This window comes from Triticum urartu, chromosome 7A, assembly GCF_056163025.1.
Source record: "Triticum urartu cultivar PI428250 chromosome 7A, HENAU_Tu73, whole genome shotgun sequence".
NCBI lineage: Eukaryota > Viridiplantae > Streptophyta > Magnoliopsida > Poales > Poaceae > Triticum > Triticum urartu.
This window is the reverse complement of record NC_141879.1, coordinates 634,224,545-634,247,094: the sequence shown is the minus strand read 5'-3', so window position 1 is coordinate 634,247,094 and position 22,550 is coordinate 634,224,545. Positions and strand designations below refer to the sequence as shown.

The window sequence follows — 22,550 nt, the reverse complement described above, 5'->3', positions numbered from 1 at the left end:
TCACATTAGTTTGTTTTTGTTTTTGTTTTAGGCGCATGTTAAATAAAAATACTTTGCTTATGCAAAAAAAATGCATGAAAGAAGAAAAAATTATTAACTACATACCATGTATATATAATTCCGACTATTTGTTTCTCTTAACTACTTCATCATAGGAGCTAATCCAATGGGAGGCTACACCAGGCCATCTAATCTGGCAATGACCCGCGCCACGTTCGGCAAAATAAATTATCCCTACTAGAGATGTGTCATCCTCCCATTTTTTCCCTACATCCATAGTTTTCATGCGATCATCTGGCATCCTAAAATAACAACACTTATTACAAAGAAGAAACATAATCCATATAACCATACAGTAACGACGGGCGCGGTGTGCCGCCGCGCGGTGATAAGCTAGTACATATACTAAACCTGGCCAGGTTTCCTTTTCCTTGTTTTCTTGACTTTTTCCTACCAGTAAAAATCGGGCCAGTGGGGAGGCGACACCTTATTTAGTGAGGGATCTGGCTGGGTAGGATCTTGGGTGTGCCCAATGATTTTACATGGGATTGAGACATTCTTTTTGTTGTATTGTGAGTTTGTGCTTGAGTGCATGTATCTGATTTGACTACATAGATCAAATGGATCTTGCTGACTAGCATTTTTGACAGTTTGTGTATGCAGCGCCTGCCTATTGGTTGCATTTGCATGTCCAGAATTGTCTCGGCCATCGCGGATTAGTGTGGGCAGGTGCAGCTTTTTTCCCTTCCATGTGTTGTTGGTTATACCTGGCGCTGCCACGTTGTATGATGCTGTAAATATTTTAGCACTTTTCTCCCCATCTACCCACGTCTGTCTCGAAGGCAAATATCGTGCACGGTTGAACCACAGCTTCACCGCCATATCTCTACTTCTAATGAAGCAGTTGGTAGTCTCGCTTCCAGGTTTATTTTCGTCCGGTTTATTTTCGTTCGATTTATTTTCGTCGGTTTTTTTTCGCGTCATATCCCACCACCGTCTCTCTCGTTGGTTTATTTTCGTCCGCGCAGGCACTGCCCGTAAGGGTTTTCATGCCCTGCAAGGTCGGAGCGGTGGCGGCGGCGGCAGCAGCAGGCAGTCATACGCACGACGAATGGTGGTGGTGGCGGCGGTTTCTGGTCATCATCCTGTCAGGGTCGTCGTGCGCAAGCACCAACCAGACGGATCCGGGCACCGGTCTCGAATGAGCTGGGTCCGTCCGAGGCGCGCCAAGGCATCGCCAAAGCCCAAGCCCGAGACTCCGGCCAATCGAACTCGGCAGCCCCCGTCTTGGCGATCTTGCGACACTGGCCATGTCAGTGAGTACCCCTCCCTTCAGATCTCGATTCGCCCCCACTTGATGGCCCGCTCCCCTCGCCCCTGTAGATCTTCTCCGCCGCCAACGAGTGGTAGCAGCCCACACAACGTAGATATGCCGTCCTTTGTTCGCCCCACGAGCCGGTCACCGATGGCTGCCACATTGATTCGTTCATCCTCCCAGTAGTTGCACGCGGCGGTCCTGCCCTCTCCGGTCTGAGTAGAGGCCCGTTTTTCCTGATGGTGGTGCGCACCCGGAGATTGCGCGTCCTCCTGATGGTGCCAGCGGCGGTGGCTTTCTCCCAACTGTTTCTCCCTTCAATCCCTACCCCTGACTCTGGATGCAAGTGGAGCGAGCAGCGACCAGCCCGCACTGGCTAACGCGGGTGTTCGTCGTCCTACGGAGTATAGCTAACCTACACAAGATGCGCTATGCAACTGTGACGGATGGCTAAATACAGAGCAGGTAGGCATTGGTACAAGCTGACTTGCACCACACACACCGGCGAGAGTGTATCCTTTGCCATATTATTCAGGTCCTGATCAGGTTCCCTATTGCACGCACATGAACAATCTCCAGCACCTACTCCAGCAGCGCCGCCTCGCCGCCCGCCGTGGACACGCTGCACACTCATTGCCGCATCACACTCTTTGCCACCGGGTGCGCCACCACAACCACCCGCCCTCAGCTGATGCGCACAGCCGGACCAACTGGGTCATCATCAGCTCCGTGGCATGCCTGGTGTTGTTGCTGGGGCACAAATTGAGGAGCGCACACTGTGTGGGATGAGCCTGTTATACAATACAGTCGTGCACCTCTATCGCGTCGAGAAGGACAGGAATTCTCAGGAGAGTTTTCTCCCTTTCACAGGATACGCGAGACGGTGCGACGTCTACTGGACAAAGCGGTCGGACTATTTGAGACCGCTTGACATGATGTGGTTGGCCCGGCGCCGTTTTGCGGGTTTTCTTCACGGGACGGCGCAGCGGCTTAGTGGGCTGTCCCCCCCTCCCCCACCCACACACACGCAAACACACACACTTGCATCCTTACTCCTGACCCATTGATTCTTCCCTGTTTGCTTTGAATTTGTTTGCTTTGAATTTGATGTTTAACTGTACAACTGGGTCATCATGAGCTCCATGGCATGCCTGATGTTGTCGCTGGGGCACAAATTGAGGAGCGCACGCTGTGTGGGATGAGCCTGTTATACAATACAGTCGTGCACCTCTATCGCGTCGAGAAGGACAGAAATTCTCAGGAGAGTTTTCTCCCTTTCGCAGGATACGTGAGACGGTGCGACGTCTGCTCGACAAAGCGGTCGGACTATTTGAGACCGCTTGACATGATGTGGTTGGCCCGACGCCGTTTTGCGGGTTTTCTTCACAGGACAGCGCAGCGGCTTAGTGGGCTCCCCCTCCCCCTCCCCCCACCCACACACACGCAAACACACACACTTGCATCCTTACCCCTAACCCATTGATTCTTCCCCGTTTGCTTTGAATTTGATGTTCAACTGTAGGACTGAATTTTGAAGTTTGTCTTGGTTCATCTTGAATTCCCTCTGACCCCTAATCATCTGTGTGTAGTAGAACTACTTGTCCTTCCTATACCTCCACTAACTTTTTTCTTACTATATCATAATTGTTTGATTATTGGCAAACAAAACAACAATTATTTACCTTATTCTTTTTATCTACAGATTGGTCCGGCAACATAGAGAGGAAGCTGCAAAGAAGCTCCAAGTGGATGTAGAGGTACATGTATCTGTGATTTTAGGACCACTACAGCCAAAGTTTTCATGAAAACTGCAGGGTTGCTTAAGAGGAACAAACAGTTCTTAAGTTCATTACATTAGAGTGGCTGCTCAGCTGTAAATTAGTAATACATGCACATAGAGACTAATCTGCTATGTTCGGTAGTAAAACATCAATTAAGTTCAATACATGGTTCATGTATTGCATATGATGGTTCAGATATGGTTTATTCCATTCAGGCTATTCTGCTATGTTATGAGTTTGGGCATTTGGACGAAGAGAGCAAATCGATTATGGAGAAGAATTTTTGTGTGCCGTGGATTTGCCATTGATGATTTAGACTTTAGTTTGCACCATCATTGTAGTATTATATTACTAAACAATTGATTTTTTTCATTTAGACATTTCTTTTTGGTAGGCACACCTATGTCAACATATTGTGCCCTCCTTAAATTCAGTTACAAGTACTTATGTGTGTGTGATGTTGCCTTCTCTTATGATGTGCTCATAGGCCAAAGTGATTTCTCCTCTCTTTATCTGTAAAACTATAACCCAACATTCTTGGCCGCCCACCCATGTTTGACTTGGTCTATATGGCAGTGTGCAGAAAGCCTGACCCCAAGAAAACTCCATCGTGGCTCACTGCTTCTGCTGATGAGTCGTATAAAAAGAGTCATGTGCTATCCATTTATTATTATTATTACTATTATTATTATTATTATTATTATTATTATTATTATAAGTTCATCGCTACCACTTTTACTTCTCTTTATTGTTTTATGTGCCTTTGTATAATATGCTATTATAGGATATTTTCTTGTTCCAATAAAATCCATAATATAGTTCATCCTTACAAAATAGTAGTGTCTACTTAACTAATCTGTACTAAGATCTGGTGGCTTTGGTAGTTTCATCAGTATCTTGCACTTCTTATATATAAGGTCTCTTTAGGAACTTCTAAATTTTTATTTTATCATTAGTGGTGTGGTGTGTCTGGTCAAATTGGTATTACTAATAGCTTTCTTTCAGTTTTCTCTTCAATTACAACTTGTGGAATTTGAGGAGAATCTGTGCACCAGCATCCGACTCCTTGATGTTGCTCTGATCATATTGTGTAAATATATTTGTAATAAAGCAATCGCCCGATGGTGTACATGTTAGAAATAACAAGATGTAATCATCAAGTGTGATAGATGGCAACATCATGATGGGATGGTATGTACTGTTGTGCTCATCAATAGGTTAGTCTTTCATTCTCTTGGAGCCAGTATGTTTTTTGTTATGCAAACAATTAGGAAATATCTAATTTCTATGGTTGGCAGGGGGAGCTCAAGGTCATGGCGGGGCTTCGATTTTTCTTGTACAAAAGAGAGACAGAGGAGGATCCAGGGAGGAGAGGTAGGAGAAGAAGGACGGGGAAGTAAGAAGGGTGCAGTAGGGGTGAGTGTGCTTCCGCCTGCCACGCCCAAGGCTTGATCTGCCGCCGCCTCTCCTCTACCCATGTTGTCTGTGACACGTCAGATCCCCAGCTGCCGGCACTTCTCCTCTGCCCATGGGCCATGGCTGTTCTGATGCATCAAATCCGTAAGCTTCCAGTCGCATCTCCATCTCTTGCAGATTGATTTAAAATTGGGACCTCTAATGATGGTGCCGTCCCTAAAAAAGACTGCAGATCGATTTGCTGTAACATTGGCTGGGTGTTCTCTTCTCGACTCTACCAACACTCTGGAGTTACAAGCAATTACATCAGGTAGATATATCTATGTTCTTTTTTTTGCTTTGAGCTGCTTTGATTTTATTGGTAAACGGGAAGAGGCTGGTGAGCTGTCAGCACATCTTGGCCACAACTGATTTACGGAAAGACGAATAGACATGCAGACTAAGCTCCATAGCAAAGGGATTTTGGTAGTGCATGCCATGTTTATGCTCACTGTCGAATAGTCTATATATAACTATTTATGCAATACTTGGACCATAGGAGCAATTCATTCTGTATATTTTGCTGGGGATTGTGCCTTGCAGTCAATTTATAGAAGGGTAAGATGTATCGCAATATCTTTGACTTGCATTCTCTATGATGTCAAGTAAGAAAATAGAATGAATTATCTTTTCTTTTTTTCGATGTCTTTATCTTACTTATCCAATTGGCATTCGCTAGAGTTTCTGTTGATGAAACATTTGTTTTGTGATGTGAGGAGGTTCTGTTTGTGACTTTGCAATCAATATTCGTAGATATGGTTCGTAGATCATGATATCTGCATAATCTCAATCTACTTCCTGTGACCATATATTGTATTAATGGGTTGTGTCAGGGTTATTTTATCAACTATTGGGTTGTTGATCTACATTATGGTTTAATTCTTACACGAATTAATGTTGACTCGATTCCCTGTGGTAGGTTGAGAGGCTTCTCCTCTCATGATTTACTCTGATTAGTTTGCTTGGCTCCATGCTCCTCATGATTTCTTTGAATTTTTCTATAGGAGCTCGGTCAAAAATCACCTAAGAAAAATATGCCGTTCTTCTCTACAAGGGTTGCATGTGGAATTTGAGGAGAATTTGTGCACCAGCATCCGACTCCTTGATGTTGCTCTGATCATATTGTGTAAATATATTTCTAATAAAGCAATCGCCCGATGGTGTACATGTTAGAAATAACAAGATGTAATCATCAAGTGTGAGCGATGGCAACATCATGATGGGATGGTATGTACTGTTGTGCTCATCAATAGAGTTAGATCACTTTTCTGTCTGAGAGTCGATTTTTTTGAGCCTTAGATGGATTAACAAGTACCAAAGATTGATGCCAAGCAGAACTAAAACCTGTCCATGGATTACCTTTAGTCCCACATTCCAATCAACAACATTGGGCCGAGCAAGCGAGCGGGTGGTGCAAGAGTCAATGGGCAGCCGGTGGAGACTGAGTGGTGAGCGGCGGTGGTGAGGTCGAGCGGTTGGCACCAGCGGCGAGTAGGAAATTACCGTGACGGGCGAGTAGGTGTCACGATTGCATCACAATTGGAATAAAGTAAACAATGCATACGTGTGGCCATTGACTGATTTTGTGTGTTGTGTTCTTGTGTTAACAGCCAGCCAAATCAATCAGCCAAGGGCCATTATGTACGTGAGTGTATTAGCAGTGGGTATATTATTTCTCAACTCGGCATGTGGGTAGAGACTAAAAAGACGATGCCATGGTAGCATGGCAGACCTGGCAAGTGCCACGAACATCGTGATATTATTCCTTTTCTTAATTCCTTGATTTGAAAAATAATTTGCTCTGCGTGTGTAGGAACATAGCAGTCGGGCAAACGACACTTTGGCATCTTGATCTATCAAGGGAAATAATTTATTTACTTTAGAAAATATGGGTTTGGATTGGTTTGTTGAGTTATGGCTGGCTGATCGGAATAATTTTTCTATTTAAAAATTATAGCAAATAGAGATTGGTCCGCTGAGTTATGGCTGGCTGATCGGAATAATTTTCCTATTTAAAAATATAGCAAATAGCATTTCATTAGAGATGGCTTTGCAGAAAATTGCAAATCGCGCAAACCAAGCCATTGCCACCTCGTCACTCTCGCCGGGAGCGACAACAACTGCCGGTCTCTTCTTCGCCTTCTTAGCCGGCGTCTCCTTCATCCGGATGCCCTGCAGCACAAGTCACACCGCCATCGCCTGGGACTCGACCTCCGGGAAGTTTAGGCCTGTCTTCGGTCGTCCGGCACGCCACACCGCCACGTCGTAGGCACGAGCGGCCTCATCGGCGGTGGGATACGTGCTGAGCCACCAACGCTGCCCGGCGTCGGAGAACTCCAGTCCGAAGTTCCCGGAAGGGTTCGCCCTCATGCCGAAGAAACCAGACTTTCCCTTCGGCGTCTTCGGGGAGCGGGCGGGGGCCGAGCGGGGCGGCGACATGCGGCGCGGGGCGTAGGATGGACCGGAGGCGGAGGCGGCCGGAGAGGAGGCGGGCGGGGTCAGGGTGGCCGGAGCGGAGCGGAGGCGAACACGATGGTGCAGCGTGGTGGCAGGCAACGGCCTAGGCGGGGTGGAATCAATGGCGGGGGTCTGGATCTACGGCGGGGCGAGACCTTAAAAAGTTAACCTGTAACTCTTGCAAAATATTTCAAGAGCCCGTGGCAACGCACGGGCAGTCTACTAGTGAACCTATAAAATCTGCCCTGCCGTTAACTCCCAGCATCGCCATTCCTCAGTCCACCGTGGAGTGGCGGTAGCCCATCCAACCCGTCTGCGCTTCAAGCTCGCGGCTGCTGCGATCGACCTCGAGTTAGCCGTCTTCACCTTGACCCTCTTTCCTCTATGATGGATCACAGGGCAAAAATCTGATCTGAAGAACTCAATTTCAAGCTAAGCAAACCCTAAACTTACGAACAAGAAAGAAGATAATTTGGTGCAGCAATACGAGCTGCTTTTCATGGTCCTTTTCATTGCATTATATAGGGATACAAATCACGTCCAACACGGCACAGGTCCAACACGACGCGATCCGGTACAACGCCGGTTTACAAACCTTTCCTAATACGACCTAACCTCGTACGTATACTGAACCGACTCAAATAATTCCTAACACAGCACGTCACCTAACCTGAAGCTTGTTTGGCCCTTTCAATCCCTGCTTCACCGATCAGAGGTGTCGCGGAGTCTCAGCTAGCGAGGCCGTCGGGTACACGGTGATGGCATATGTGCGCACGCCGGCTAGGGCAGAGGCCCTGATCGCCGCTGGAGTGTGCCTAGCGGACACGGCGGCCTCCATCGCCGCTACCTCCGACATGGTCTTCACGGTGGTCGACGATCTCCGGAAGATCATGGTCGGCAACCCCGGCGACGTCCGTGCCGTCGGCGGCAGCGCCGCCCACAGGAAGGTGCCTGGAGGGAGGTGCATGCAGAATTGTAGACTATGGCGGCGGTCATGAACGCGACAATGGTGTGTGGGCACGTGAGTTCCAGCGGGCCGTTGTTGCCGGACACCACCGGCGTCGACAATCTTCGGAAGGCTTGCAGCACATGAACACAACCTGATGACCTCCGGCCCTTCGGTTTCTGCCGGTAGAAGCAGAAGGACTGGGTGCAGGGACATGGCGGTGCGGACGAGAGGTTGTGGCGCGTCATCTTCGCCGCGGACGCTTCGAAGACCTGCAGCACGGCCGTCGGGTGTCGTCCTCCGCCTCACGCTTCGGTAACAAAAAAGCGTCAGCACCATGGCCCTTGACTCCTATGGCCCCTTCATGCTGGCTGCGACCGCCCCCCATGGCCCCCCACTTCGATGATGGGTGGATCCTGAGTGCGGACGGAGGGAACTGTGACACTGCAAGCCTCGTCGTTCGTGAGGCGACCAGAGCCAGAGGTACTATATATGTGCCCATGCTCATGCGCCGCCTCGCCATTCCAGGGCTCTTGGTCGTTTCCATGACGCCGGAGTCGCGTCATGTAGCGCCCGCCTGTACGCAACCATCTCGGGCGCGGGAAAGCACGCCGCCCAGCCGTGCCCGCGATCAGCCGCCGTGGCCATGCTGTTCTTGTCACTCGCCGGAACCGGCGCCGTAGGCTGCGTCGCCTCGGACGCTCAGTAATCAAGTATCCGTGCGTTGCCTTGTCGGTGTTGTCCTGCAGGTTGCTCAGTATCCGTGCCTTCCACCCTGCATCCGCCCAGATCGACGCAGCAAATGCTAGCCCGGTGGTGACCACCACGGCCAGGAGCAGCGTCCAAGAGGCCAGCCATGCTAGCTCTTGGCAGCCGGTCGCTGGCTTGCTGCATGGCAGCACCGATACGTAGCATAGGTCAGTGTCGTTGGCGTACTGGCTCCCCGGCAGCGTGTTGATCTACCCGTGCTGCGGTATTTCTCCTATGTGTTTGTTGGCAGAGACGTTGAGCAACATGACGAAGGAGAGGCCGGAGAACAATTTCGCTACAAGATCCACCGCGCGAATTCGTTTTGCTATAATTCGGTTCAGTTACACGCCTGATTAATCGCTATAGCCTGACTCTGTATGTGTCCATCATGAGTAACTTGATAAAGCTATAATGTCAGTCTTTGGTTAACAATTGCACTTCTAAAGTCTAATGTCAATGGAGTAAATCTAGACATGAATTGACATGAAGTGCAATCAAGATTAATAATTGGATGTTCTCTCTTTCTTTGACCTTGATTAAGATTGTGTTATCAGGAAAAGGTAATTAGGTATCTCCCTTGCTACATAATTTTGTAAATTATTCTATTTCAGATGACATAGCAATGTTGCTGGACATGCCTCTCAACAATACATACATAGGTGACCACGTTACGGCCAAGAGCAGTGGCCAAGAGGCCGTACTGAAATAGAGCTTCCCTTCGACGGTTTTTGAACAAGCTCTCAAACTGAAGGTGCATAGTGTTGCTCCCAATCCTTTTCTGTAACTAACACTGCCAATACTTGCATGCTTGCTATAAACTATACTTGATGTAGGTGAGTGGCACTGTGAAGTGATTCCATATTATGGCAAGTTACCAATGTCAACAGACAGAATAGTGGATTATTTTATCTACTTGGGTTTTACCATTTTTTATTATTTATTTTAAGCTGAACCTGTTATATCCAGTTGTGAACATATCCATCTTCTTGAACTTTCTTTCTTCCTTTTTTTTTTCTTTTTGCAACATGAATGGATTAGTTAGGCTAGCAAAATGAGATCTATTTGGGCATGATGCATGCATAAATAATAGTTTGCGTCAGCATGCACATTCTCAAGCAGAGTCATACCACTAAACCACTGCATAAATACAGAGCATACGTGGATTCGCTTTCATTTTTGAGAAATTTCTGCAGTTTCTTCTCCGCGTAACATTCATATGTGGATTCGCCTTCATTTTTGAGAAATTTCTGCAGTTTCTTCTCCGCATAACATGTTCATATGGGAAATGTATATCATCACTTTGAATCAGCTATGATCGTGGCTGACCTCTCAGTGGAGAGGGGATGGGGAAAAGGAGACACCGCCATCTATTTTATTTTCAGTCATTGGTAGTAATGTTTATGTTTGAATGGAGGGAACAATTGTAAAATATTAGTTGTCAGCCTTCATGCAGTACTGACCAAGCTTATTAAAATGCCATATTTGCTTCATGAAGCATTTGCTTATGTTAGCACTGCCATCGGTAGGACATAGCATTCAGCTTAGTCAATTTTACTCAAGAGGAGGTGCATGTTGGCAGTACTATTTTTGCTGTCTAATTTGGCTTGATGTTGCTCAGTCTGCACTAAAAAAGATCATCGAAATGCACCAGCAAGGCGATGTTGCCCAAGCTGCCTTGGAATACCTGCACTTAATTTAAAGTAGTCATAAAAAAATTCACATGATGTCTCAACAACAATTTACAAAGGCCCTTTACCACTTCGAACCAATTAGGCAGGGAGCTCCACCAGAATATTGTAGACCAGAAGTGAATGTACTGTGTTTAATCTTATTAGAAATGTATCAGTATGTGCTTTATGTTCCCTAATATGTACTCTCTCCGTCCGGAAATACTTGTCGTAAAAATGGATACAAATGGATGTATCTAGAACTAAAATACATCTAAATACATCCATTCCTTGGACAAGTATTTCCGGACGGAGGGAGTACCACACATGATGAATATAAATGTCTAATTTTTGGTTGCTTCTAAGCATGACTTCCTTTATTGTGCCTACAACCTTAGGGCATCTCCAGCCGCGCCCCAGGAAGGCCTTCTCAGTCGTTTTTTTTGTGCCGGCGCCGAAAAATCGGCCCAGTCGCGCCCCAGGAGCCCGATTTTCGCCAGCCTGGGCCGAAAACAGCGTCGGCGGACCCAGACCGAACCCGGCGCACTGGGGGGCGCCCGGCGCCGACACGGCTCTCTTCTCGGCCCTTCGTCGTCCTCATCGCCTCGTACACCGCTTCCATGAGAAGAAGTAGTCTGTTGTTGGACCTCTATCCCGACTCTCGGCCCATGCACCGCGTCTACGAATAGCTAGCACAAAAGGTGTCAGAAAAGTGGTGTACACCCGCGCGGGAAGCTTGTAGACCTGATCCAGCGAAACCAAGGGACAGGCAGCATTCTACAATCAAAAACGCTTATTTCTAATCTGACGGTTTAGAAAACCTACGTTCCATACACCAAGTCTATCAAAAAAACAGGTCCTCGGAAATCTCCGCCCCCACACCGCCTCTTCATCTCTCTCTCCTCTCCCCATTCCATCCCCGCCTCTTCAGCTCTCTCTCTCCTCTCCCCTCCCCCTCCTCGCCGCCTCCTCTGATTCCTTCGCGAGGGTTAGCAATTAGTTGCCGGCGCAGAGCACGCCTGGCGCGGGTTATGGCGAGGCTTGTCGAGATGTGGCCGCTCCCCCTACACCGCGCCGCCCCTTCCCAGTCTCTACCTCGCCAAGGCAGCAGAGGTCCCCGATGCGTCGGGGCGCCGCCATCTTGCCGTGCAGCGGCACGCGATCTCACTCATGCTGGGAACGATGGATCTGGCGCCGGGCATCAACACGGAGGAGTGGTGGAAGAGGAGGAGCCGGTACCACGGGGCGAGCTGGGTTCAGGCGCACGCTCCGTCGCGCTTCTTCTCGGCTACCCCCAAGGATCTACTGAAGGGTTCGAAGGCGGATCCGAGCGATCTTGCGGTGCCGAGTCCAGGTGATGATGCACACGGTCCCGGGGACATGGCGATGCACAATCGGTTCGCATCGGCACAACCGCTCGCGCTTGTAGAGCATGTAAGGGGCTATCTTTGATCTTTGTTTGGATGCGTTCATTTCATGCATACATAAAGAACTTGATTTACCAATGTCAGTGGTGTCTTACTAGACTGAGTCTGTATTTCTGCATCTTATAGGGTGAAGCAAATGTCCGTGACAATGATTATCCCTTGATAAAGCCTGAAGATGATGGTCTAACTGAAGCTATTAAGTGCTACATCTTGAAGACGGGTGCAGACCAAATTGTTCCTGACACGGTGAGATAAATGCTGTTGTTGCCAAGCTTTCTGTATGCTTGCCTAGATTGTTTCAGTAGACTTGTCTTACACAGATATACAACACTTGTAGCCACACTTGTATATTACATGTTGATAAAAGAATATGCACATGAGTTCTGCATATGTATGTTATTACTGTTTAGCATTGTCCAGCTTGGGACATGTATTCTTTAATTTGGTCCGGTATATATTGTGACACACCAGCACTATGTCGACCTACTATGATTGTTGCGAATCAACATGGTTTGCATTTATGATCATGTCTAGAATGTTGCTTCTTTCTTAATATTGACTATTGCTTATTTAAAGCTTTCGTCGTTCCTCAAGTGGGCTGCTGAGTATGGTGCAAGGGAGTAGCCTATGTATTCTGGTGTGGTGTCCATTTGCCATCCAATCCAATCAATTTGTTGTTGTACTTTGTTAGTCCTGTAAAACTGGTTCTCCTCTTGTATAAAAATATGATAGGTTATGGGTGTCTGGGTGGTTCTGCGTGCACGCACCCGTACTTCGTAGCTGTACAAGTCGCAGGGGCTAGAGGTATGGCTGACCCGTGAGACCGGCCGTGACCCAAGGAGCCAAGCACTTTTCATTTTGAAAAAAAGGTAGAGCTATGGCGAAGGAGGCAAAACAAAGAGATATACACCGGTACACTGCTTCCATGAGAAGAAGTAGTCTGTTGTTGGACCTCTATCCCGACTCTCGGCCCATGCACCGCGTCTACGAATAGCTAGCACAAAAGGTGTCAGAAAAGTGGTGTACACCCGCGCGGGAAGCTTGTAGACCTGATCCAGCGAAACCAAGGGACAGGCAGCATTCTACAATCAAAAACACTTATTTCTAATCTGACGGTTTAGAAAACCTACATTCCATACACCAAGTCTATCAAAAAAGCAGGTCCTCGGAAATCTCCGCCCCCACACCGCCTCTTCATCTCTCTCTCCTCTCCCCATTCCATCCCCGCCTCTTCAGCTCTCTCTCTCCTCTCCCCTCCCCCTCCTCGCCGCCTCCTCTGATTCCTTCGCGAGGGTTAGCAATTAGTTGCCGGCGCAGAGCACGCATGGCGCGGGTTATGGCGAGGCTTGTCGAGATGTGGCCGCTCCCCCTACACCACGCCGCCCCCTCCCAGTCTCTACCTCGCCAAGGCAGCAGAGGTCCCCGATGCGTCGGGGCGCCGCCATCCTGCCGTGCAGCGGCACGCGATCTCACTCATGCTGGGAACGATGGATCTGGCGCCGGGCATCAACACGGAGGAGTGGTGGAAGAGGAGGAGCCGGTACCACGGGGCGAGCTGGGTTCAGGCGCACGCTCCGTCGTGCTTCTTCTCGGCTACCCCCAAGGATCTACTGAAGGGTTCGAAGGCGGATCCGAGCAATCTTGCGGTGCCGAGTCCAGGTGATGATGCACACGGTCCCGGGGACATGGCGATGCACAATCGGTTCACATCGGCACAACCGCTCGCGCTTGTAGAGCAGGTAAGGGGCTATCTTTGATCTTTGTTTGGATGCGTTCATTTCATGCATACATAAAGCACTTGATTTACCAATGTCAGTGGTGTCTTAGTAGACTGAGTCTGTATTTCTGCATCTTATAGGGTGAAGCAAATGTCCGTGACAATGATTATCCCTTGATAAAGCCTAAAGATGATGGTCTAACTGAAGCTATTAAGTGCTACATGTTGAAGACGGGTGCAGACCAAATTGTTCCTGACACGGTGAGATAAATGCTGTTGTTGTCAAGCTTTCTGTATGCTTGCCTAGATTGTTTCAGTAGACTTGTCTTACACAGATATACAACACTTGTAGCCACACTTGTATGTTACATGTTGATAAAAGAATATGCACATGAGTTCTGCATATGTATGTTATTACTGTTTAGCATTGTCCAGCTTGGGTCATGTATTCTTTAATTTGGTCCGGTATATATTGTGACACACCAGCACTATGTCGACCTACTATGATTGTTGCGAATCAACATGGTTTGCATTTATGATCATGTCTAGAATGTTGCTTCTTTCTTAATATTGACTATTGCTTATTTAAAGCTTTCGTCGTTCCTCAAGTGGGCTGCTGAGTATGGTGCAAGGGAGTAGCCTATGTATTCTGGTGTGGTGTCCATTTGCCATCCAATCCAATCAATTTGTTGTTGTACTTTGTCAGTCCTATAAAACTGGTTCTCCTCTGGTATAAAAATATGATAGGTTATGGGTGTCTAGGTGGTTCTGCGTGCACGCACCCGTACTTCGTAGCTGTACAAGTCGCAGGGGCTAGAGGTATGGCTGACCCGTGAGACCGGCCGTGACCCAAGGAGCCAAGCACTTTTCATTTTGAAAAAAAGGTAGAGCTATGGCGAAGGAGGCAAAACAAAGAGATATACACCGGTACACTGCATCCATGAGAAGAAGTAGTCTGTTGTTGGACCTCTATCCCAACTCTCGGCCCATGCACCGCGTCTACGAATAGCTAGCACAAAAGGTGTCAGAAAAGTGGTGTACACCCGCGCGGGAAGCTTGTAGACCTGATCCAGCGAAACCAAGGGACAGGCAGCATTCTACAATCAAAAACGCTTATTTCTAATCTGACGGTTTAGAAAACCTACGTTCCATACACCAAGTCTATCAAAAAAGCAGGTCCTCGGAAATCTCCGCCCCCACACCGCCTCTTCATCTCTCTCTCCTCTTCCCATTCCATCCCCGCCTCTTCAGCTCTCTCTCTCCTCTCCCCTCCCACTCCTCGCCGCCTCCTCTGATTCCTTCGCGAGGGTTAGCAATTAGTTGCCGGCGCAGAGCATGCCTGGCGCGGGTTATGGCGAGGCTTGTCGAGATGTGGCCGCTCCCCCTACACCGCGCTGCCCCCTCCCAGTCTCTACCTCGCCAAGGCAGTAGAGGTCCCCGATGCGTCGGGGCGCCGCCATCTTGCCATGCAGTGGCACGCGATCTCACTCATGCTGGGAACGATGGATCTGGCGCCGGGCATCAACACGGAGGAGTGGTGGAAGAGGAGGAGCCGGTACCACGGGGCGAGCTGGGTTCAGGCGCACGCTCCGTCGCGCTTCTTCTCGGCTACCCCCAAGGATCTACTGAAGGGTTCGAAGGCGGATCCGAGCGATCTTGCGGTGCCGATTCCAGGTGAAGATGCACACGGTCCCGGGGACATGGCGATGCACAATCGTTTCGCATCGGCACAACCGCTCGCTCTTGTAGAGCAGGTAAGGGGCTATCTTTGATCTTTGTTTGGATGCGTTCATTTCATGCATACATAAAGCACTTGATTTACCAATGTCAGTGGTGTCTTAGTAGACTGAGTCTGTATTTCTGCATCTTATAGGGTGAAGCAAATGTCCGTGACAATGATTATCCCTTGATAAAGCCTGAAGATGATGCTCTAACTGAAGCTATTAAGTGCTACATGTTGAAGACGGGTGCAGACCAAATTGTTCCTGACACGGTGAGATAAATGCTGTTGTTGTCAAGCTTTCTGTATGCTTGCCTAGATTGTTTCAGTAGACTTGTCTTACACATATATACAACACTTGCAGCCACACTTGTATGTTACATGTTGATAAAAGAATATGCACATGAGTTCTGCATATGTATGTTATTACTGTTTAGCATTGTCCAGCTTGGGCCATGTATTCTTTAATTTGGTCCGGTATATATTGTGACACACCAGCACTATGTCGACCTACTATGATTGTTGCGAATCAACATGGTTTGCATTTATGATCATGTCTAGAATGTTGCTTCTTTCTTAATATTGACCATTGCTTATTTAAAGCTTTCGTCGTTCCTCAAGTGGGCTGCTGAGTATGGTGCAAGGGAGTAGCCTATGTATTCTGGTGTGGTGTCCATTTGCCATCCAATCCAATCAATTTGTTGTTGTACTTTGTCAGTCCTGTAAAACTGGTTCTCCTCTTGTATAAAAATATGATAGGTTATGGGTGTCTGGGTGGTTCTGCGTGCACGCACCCGTACTTCGTAGCTGTACAAGTCGCAGGGGCTAGAGGTATGGCTGACCCGTGAGACCGGCCGTGACCCAAGGAGCCAAGCACTTTTCATTTTGAAAAAAAGGTAGAGCTATGGCGAAGGAGGCAAAACAAAGAGATATACACCGGTACACTGCTTCCATGAGAAGAAGTAGTCTGTTGTTGGACCTCTATCCCGACTCTCGGCCCATGCACCGCGTCTACGAATAGCTAGCACAAAAGGTGTCAGAAAAGTGGTGTACACCCGCGCGGGAAGCTTGTAGACCTGATCCAGCGAAACCAAGGGACAGGCAGCATTCTACAATCAAAAACGCTTATTTCTAATCTGACGGTTTAGAAAACCTACGTTCCATACACCAAGTCTATCAAAAAAGCAGGTCCACGGAAATCTCCGCCCCCACACCGCCTCTTCATCTCTCTCCCCTCTCCCCATTCCATCCCCGCCTCTTCAGCTCTCTCTCTCCTCTCCCCTCCCCCTCCTCGCCGCCTCCTCTGATTCCTTCGCGAGGGTTAGCAATTAGTTGCCGGCGCAGAGCAAGCCTGGCGCGGGTTATGGCGAGGCTTGTCGAGATGTGACCGCTCCCCCTACACCGCGCCGCCCCCTCCCAGTCTCTACCTCGCCAAGGCAGCAGAGGTCCCCGATGCGTCGGGGCGCCGCCATCTTGCCGTGCAGCGGCACGCGATCTCACTCATGCTGGGAACGATGGATCTGGCGCCGGGCATCAACACGGAGGAGTGGTGGAAGAGGAGGAGTCGGTACCACGGGGCGAGCTGGGTTCAGGCGCACGCTCCGTCGCGCTTCTTCTCGGCTACCCCCAAGGATCTACTGAAGGGTTCGAAGGCGGATCCGAGCGATCTTGCGGTGCCGAGTCCAGGTGAAGATGCACACGGTCCTGGGGACATGGCGATGCACAATCGGTTCGCATCGGCACAACCGCTCGCGCTTGTAGAGCAGGTAAGGGGCTATCTTTGATCTTTGTTTGGATGCGTTCATTTCATGCATACATAAAGCACTTGATTTACCAATGTCAGTGGTGTCTTAGTAGACTGAGTCTGTATTTCTGCATCTTATAGGGTGAAGCAAATGTCCGTGACAATGATTATCCCTTGATAAAGCCTGAAGATGATGGTATAACTGAAGCTATTAAGTGCTACATGTTGAAGACGGGTGCAGACCAAATTGTTCCTGACACGGTGAGATAAATGCTGTTGTTGTCAAGCTTTCTGTATGCTTGCCTAGATTGTTTCAGTAGACTTGTCTTACACAGATATACAACACTTGTAGCCACACTTGTATGTTACATCTTGATAAAAGAATATGCACATGAGTTCTGCATATGTATGTTATTACTGTTTAGCATTGTCCAGCTTGGGCCATGTATTCTTTAATTTGGTCCGGTATATATTGTGACACACCAGCACTATGTCGACCTACTATGATTGTTGCGAATCAACATGGTTTGCATTTATGATCATGTCTAGAATGTTGCTTCTTTCTTAATATTGACTATTGCTTATTTAAAGCTTTCGTCGTTCCTCAAGTGGGCTGCTGAGTATGGTGCAAGGGAGTAGCCTATGTATTCTGGTGTGGTGTCCATTTGCCATCCAATCCAATCAATTTGTTGTTGTACTTTGTTAGTCCTGTAAAACTGGTTCTCCTCTTGTATAAAAATATGATAGGTTATGGGTGTCTGGGTGGTTCTGCGTGCACGAACCCGTACTTCGTAGCTGTACAAGTCGCAGGGGCTAGAGGTATGGCTGACCCGTGAGACCGGCCGTGACCCAAGGAGCCAAGCACTTTTCATTTTGAAAAAAAGGTAGAGCTATGGCGAAGGAGGCAAAACAAAGAGATATACACCGGTACACTGCTTCAATGAGAAGAAGTAGTCTGTTGTTGGACCTCTATCCCGACTCTCGGCCCATGCACCGCGTCTACGAATAGCTAGCACAAAAGGTGTCAGAAAAGTGGTGTACACCCGCGCGGGAAGCTTGTCGACCTGATCCAGCGAAACCAAGGGACATGCAGCATTCTATAATCAAAAACGCTTATTTCTAATCTGACGGTTTAGAAAACCTACGTTCCATACACCAAGTCTATCAAAAAAGCAGGTCCTCGGAAATCTCCGCCCCCACACCGCCTCTTCATCTCTCTCTCCTCTCCCCATTCCATCCCCGCCTCTTCAGCTCTCTCTCTCTCCTCTCCCCTCCCCCTCCTCGCCACCTCCTCTGATTCCTTCGCGAGGGTTAGCAATTAGTTGCCGGCGCAGAGCACGCCTGGCGCGGGTTATGGCGAGGCTTGTCGAGATGTGGCCGCTCCCCCTACACCGCGCTGCCCCCTCCCAGTCTCTACCTCGCCAAGGCAGCAGAGGTCCCCGATGCGTCGAGGCGCCGCCATCTTGCCGTGCAGCGGCACGCGATCTCACTCATGCTGGGAACGATGGATCTGGCGCCGGGCATCAACACGGAGGAGTGGTGGAAGAGGAGGAGCCGGTACCACGGGGCGAGCTGGGTTCAGGCGCACGCTCCGTCGCGCTTCTTCTCGGCTACCCCCAAGGATCTACTGAAGGGTTCGAAGGCGGATCCGAGCGATCTTGCGGTGCCGAGTCCAGGTGATGATGCACACGGTCCCGGGGACATGGCGATGCACAATCGGTTCGCATCGGCACAACCGCTCGCGCTTGTAGAGCAGGTAAGGGGCTATCTTTGATATTTGTTTGGATGCGTTTATTTCATGCATACATAAAGCACTTGATTTACCAATGTCAGTGGTGTCTTAGTAGACTGAGTCTGTATTTCTGCATCTTATAGGGTGAAGCAAATGTCCGTGACAATGATTATCCGTTGATAAAGCCTGAAGATGATGGTCTAACTGAAGCTATTAAGTGCTACATGTTGAAGACGGGTGCAGACTAAATTGTTCCTGACACGGTGAGATAAATGCTGTTGTTGTCAAGCTTTCTGTATGCTTGCCTAGATTGTTTCAGTAGACTTGTCTTACACAGATATACAACACTTGTAGCCACACTTGTATGTTACATGTTGATAAAAGAATATGCACATGAGTTCTGCATATGTATGTTATTACTGTTTAGCATTGTCCAGCTTGGGCCATGTATTCTTTAATTTGGTCCGGTATATATTGTGACACACCAGCACTATGTCGACCTACTATGATTGTTGCGAATCAACATGGTTTGCATTTATGATCATGTCTAGAATGTTGCTTCTTTCTTAATATTGACTATTGCTTATTTAAAGCTTTCGTCGTTCCTCAAGTGGGCTGCTGAGTATGGTGCAAGGGAGTAGCCTATGTATTCTGGTGTGGTGTCCATTCGCCATCCAATCCAATCAATTTGTTGTTGTACTTTGTCAGTCCTGTAAAACTGGTTCTCCTCTTGTATAAAAATATGATAGGTTATGGGTGTCTGGGTGGTTCTGCGTGCACGCACCCGTACTTCGTAGCTGTACAAGTCGCAGGGGCTAGAGGTATGGCTGACCCGTGAGACCGGCCGTGACCCAAGGAGCCAAGCACTTTTCATTTTGAAAAAAGGTAGAGCTATGGCGAAGGAGGCAAAACAAAGAGATATACACCGGTACACCGCTTCCATGAGAAGAAGTAGTCTGTTGTTGGACCTCTATCCCGACTCTCGGCCCATGCACCGCGTCTATGAATAGCTAGCACAAAAGGTGTCAGAAAAGTGGTGTACACCCGCGCGGGAAGCTTGTAGACCTGATCCAGCGAAACCAAGGGACAGGCAGCATTCTACAATCAAAAACGCTTATTTCTAATCTGACGGTTTAGAAAACCTACGTTCCATACACCAAGTCTATCAAAAAAGCAGGTCCTCGGAAATCTCCGCCCCCACACCGCCTCTTCATCTCTCTCTCCTCTCCCCATTCCATCCCCGCCTCTTCAGCTCTCTCTCTCCTCTCCCCTCCCCCTCCTCGCCGCCTCCTCTGATTCCTTCACGAGGGTTAGCAATTAGTTGCCGGCGCAGAGCACGCCTGGCGCGGGTTATGGCGAGGCTTGTCGAGATGTGGCCGCTCCCCCTACACCGCGCCGCCCCCTCCCAGTCTCTACCTCGCCAAGGCAGTAGAGGTCCCCGATGCGTCGGGGCGCCGCCATCTTGCCGTGCAGCGGCACGCGATCTCACTCATGCTGGGAACGATGGATCTGGCGCCGGGCATCAACACGGAGGAGTGGTGGAAGAGGAGGAGCCGGTACCACGGGGCGAGCTGGGTTCAGGCGCACGCTTCGTCGCGCTTCTTCTCGGCTACCCCCAAGGATCTACTGAAGGGTTCGAAGGCGGATCCGAGCGATCTTGCGGTGCCGAGTCCAGGTGAAGATGCACACGGTCCCGGGGACATGGCGATGCACAATCGGTTCGCATCGGCACAACCGCTCGCGCTTGTAGAGCAGGTAAGGGGCTATCTTTGATCTTTGTTTGGATGCGTTCATTTCATGCATACATATAGCACTTGATTTACCAATGTCAGTGGTGTCTTAGTAGACTGAGTCTGTATTTCTGCATCTTATAGGGTGAAGCAAATGTCCGTGACAATGATTATCCCTTGATAAAGCCTGAAGATGATGGTCTAACTGAAGCTATTAAGTGCTACATGTTGAAGACGGGTGCAGACCAAATTGTTCCTGACACGGTGAGATAAATGCTGTTGTTGTCAAGCTTTCTGTATGCTTGCCTAGATTGTTTCAGTAGACTTGTCTTACACAGATATACAACACTTGCAGCCACACTTGTATGTTACATGTTGATAAAAGAATATGCACATGAGTTCTGCATATGTATGTTATTACTGTTTAGCATTGTCCAGCTTGGGCCATGTATTCTTTAATTTGGTCCGGTATATATTGTGACACACCAGCACTATGTCGACCTACTATGATTGTTGCAAATCAACATGGTTTGCATTTATGATCATGTCTAGAATGTTGCTTCTTTCTTAATATTGACTATTGCTTATTTAAAGCTTTCGTCGTTCCTCAAGTGGGCTACTGAGTATGGTGCAAGGGAGTAGCCTATGTATTCTGGTGTGGTGTCCATTTGCCATCCAATCCAATCAATTTGTTGTTGTACTTTGTCAGTCCTCTAAAACTGGTTCTCCTCTTGTATAAAAATATGATAGGTTATGGGTGTCTGGGTGGTTCTGCGTGCACGCACCCGTACTTCGTAGCTGTACAAGTCGCAGGGGCTAGAGGTATGGCTGACCCGTGAGACCGGCCGTGACCCAAGGAGCCAAGCACTTTTCATTTTGAAAAAACGGTAGAGCTATGGCGAAGGAGGAAAAACAAAGAGATATACACCGGTACACCGCTTCCATGAGAAGTAGTCTGTTGTTGGACCTCTATCCCGACTCTCGGCCCATGCACCGCGTCTACGAATAGCTAGCACAAAAGGTGTCAGAAAAGTGGTGTACACCCGCGCGGGAAGCTTGTAGGCCTGATCCAGCGAAACCAAGGGACAGGCAGCATTCTACAATAAAAAACGCTTCTTTCTAATCTGACGGTTTAGAAAACCTACGTTCCATACACCAAGTCTATCAAAAAAGCAGGTCCTCGGAAATCTCCGCCCCCACACCGCCTCTTCATCTCTCTCTCCTCTCCCCATTCCATCCCCGCCTCTTCAGCTCTCTCTCTCCTCTCCCCTCCCCCTCCTTGCCGCCTCCTCTGATTCCTTCGCGAGGGTTAGCAATTAGTTTCCGGCGCAGAGCACGCCTGGCGCGGGTTATGGCGAGGCTTGTCGAGATGTGGCCGCTCCCCCTACACCGCGCCGCCCCCTCCCAGTCTCTACCTCGCCAAGGCAGCAGAGGTCCCCGATGCGTCGGGGCGCCGCCATCTTGCCGTGCAGCGGCACGCGATCTCACTCATGCTGGGAACGATGGATCTGGCGCCGGGCATCAACACAGAGGAGTGGTGGAAGAGGAGGAGCCGGTACCACGGGGCGAGCTGGGTTCAGGCGCACGCTCCGTCGCGCTTCTTCTCGGCTACCCCCAAGGATCTACTGAAGGGTTCGAAGGCGGATCCGAGCGATCTTGCGGTGCCTAGTCCAGGTGATGATGCACACGGTCCCGGGGACATGGCGATGCACAATCGGTTCGCATCGGCACAACCGCTCGCGCTTGTAGAGCAGGTAAGGGGCTATCTTTGATCTTTGTTTGGATGCGTTCATTTCATGCATACATAAAGCACTTGATTTACCAATGTCAGTGGTGTCTTAGTAGACTGAGTCTGTATTTCTGCATCTTATAGGGTGAAGCAAATGTCCGTGACAATGATTATCCCTTGATAAAGCCTGAAGATGATGGTCTAACTGAAGCTATTAAGTGCTACATGTTGAAGACGGGTGCAGACCAAATTGTTCCTGACACGGTGAGATAAATGCTGTTGTTGTCAAGCTTTCTGTATGCTTGCCTAGATTGTTTCAGTAGACTTGTCTTACACAGATATACAACACTTGTAGCCACACTTGTATGTTACATGTTGAT

The 22,550-nt window shown here is 48.8% G+C and overlaps 1 long non-coding RNA gene and 2 pseudogenes across 1 annotated transcript; 2 read left to right on the top strand and 1 right to left on the bottom strand.

The window, feature by feature from the left end:
- LOC125519163 (polyubiquitin-like) overlaps positions 1–22,550 on the bottom strand; it is a 278,280-nt pseudogene that overhangs the window by 220,181 nt on the left and 35,549 nt on the right.
- LOC125522338 (uncharacterized) lies at positions 896–3,173 on the top strand (annotated as a pseudogene).
- Positions 4,493–5,764, top strand: LOC147960872 (uncharacterized). Its single transcript, XR_015610968.1, has 3 exons — positions 4,493–4,656; positions 4,738–4,822; positions 5,556–5,764. It is a non-coding gene; the product is annotated as an uncharacterized LOC147960872 (long non-coding RNA).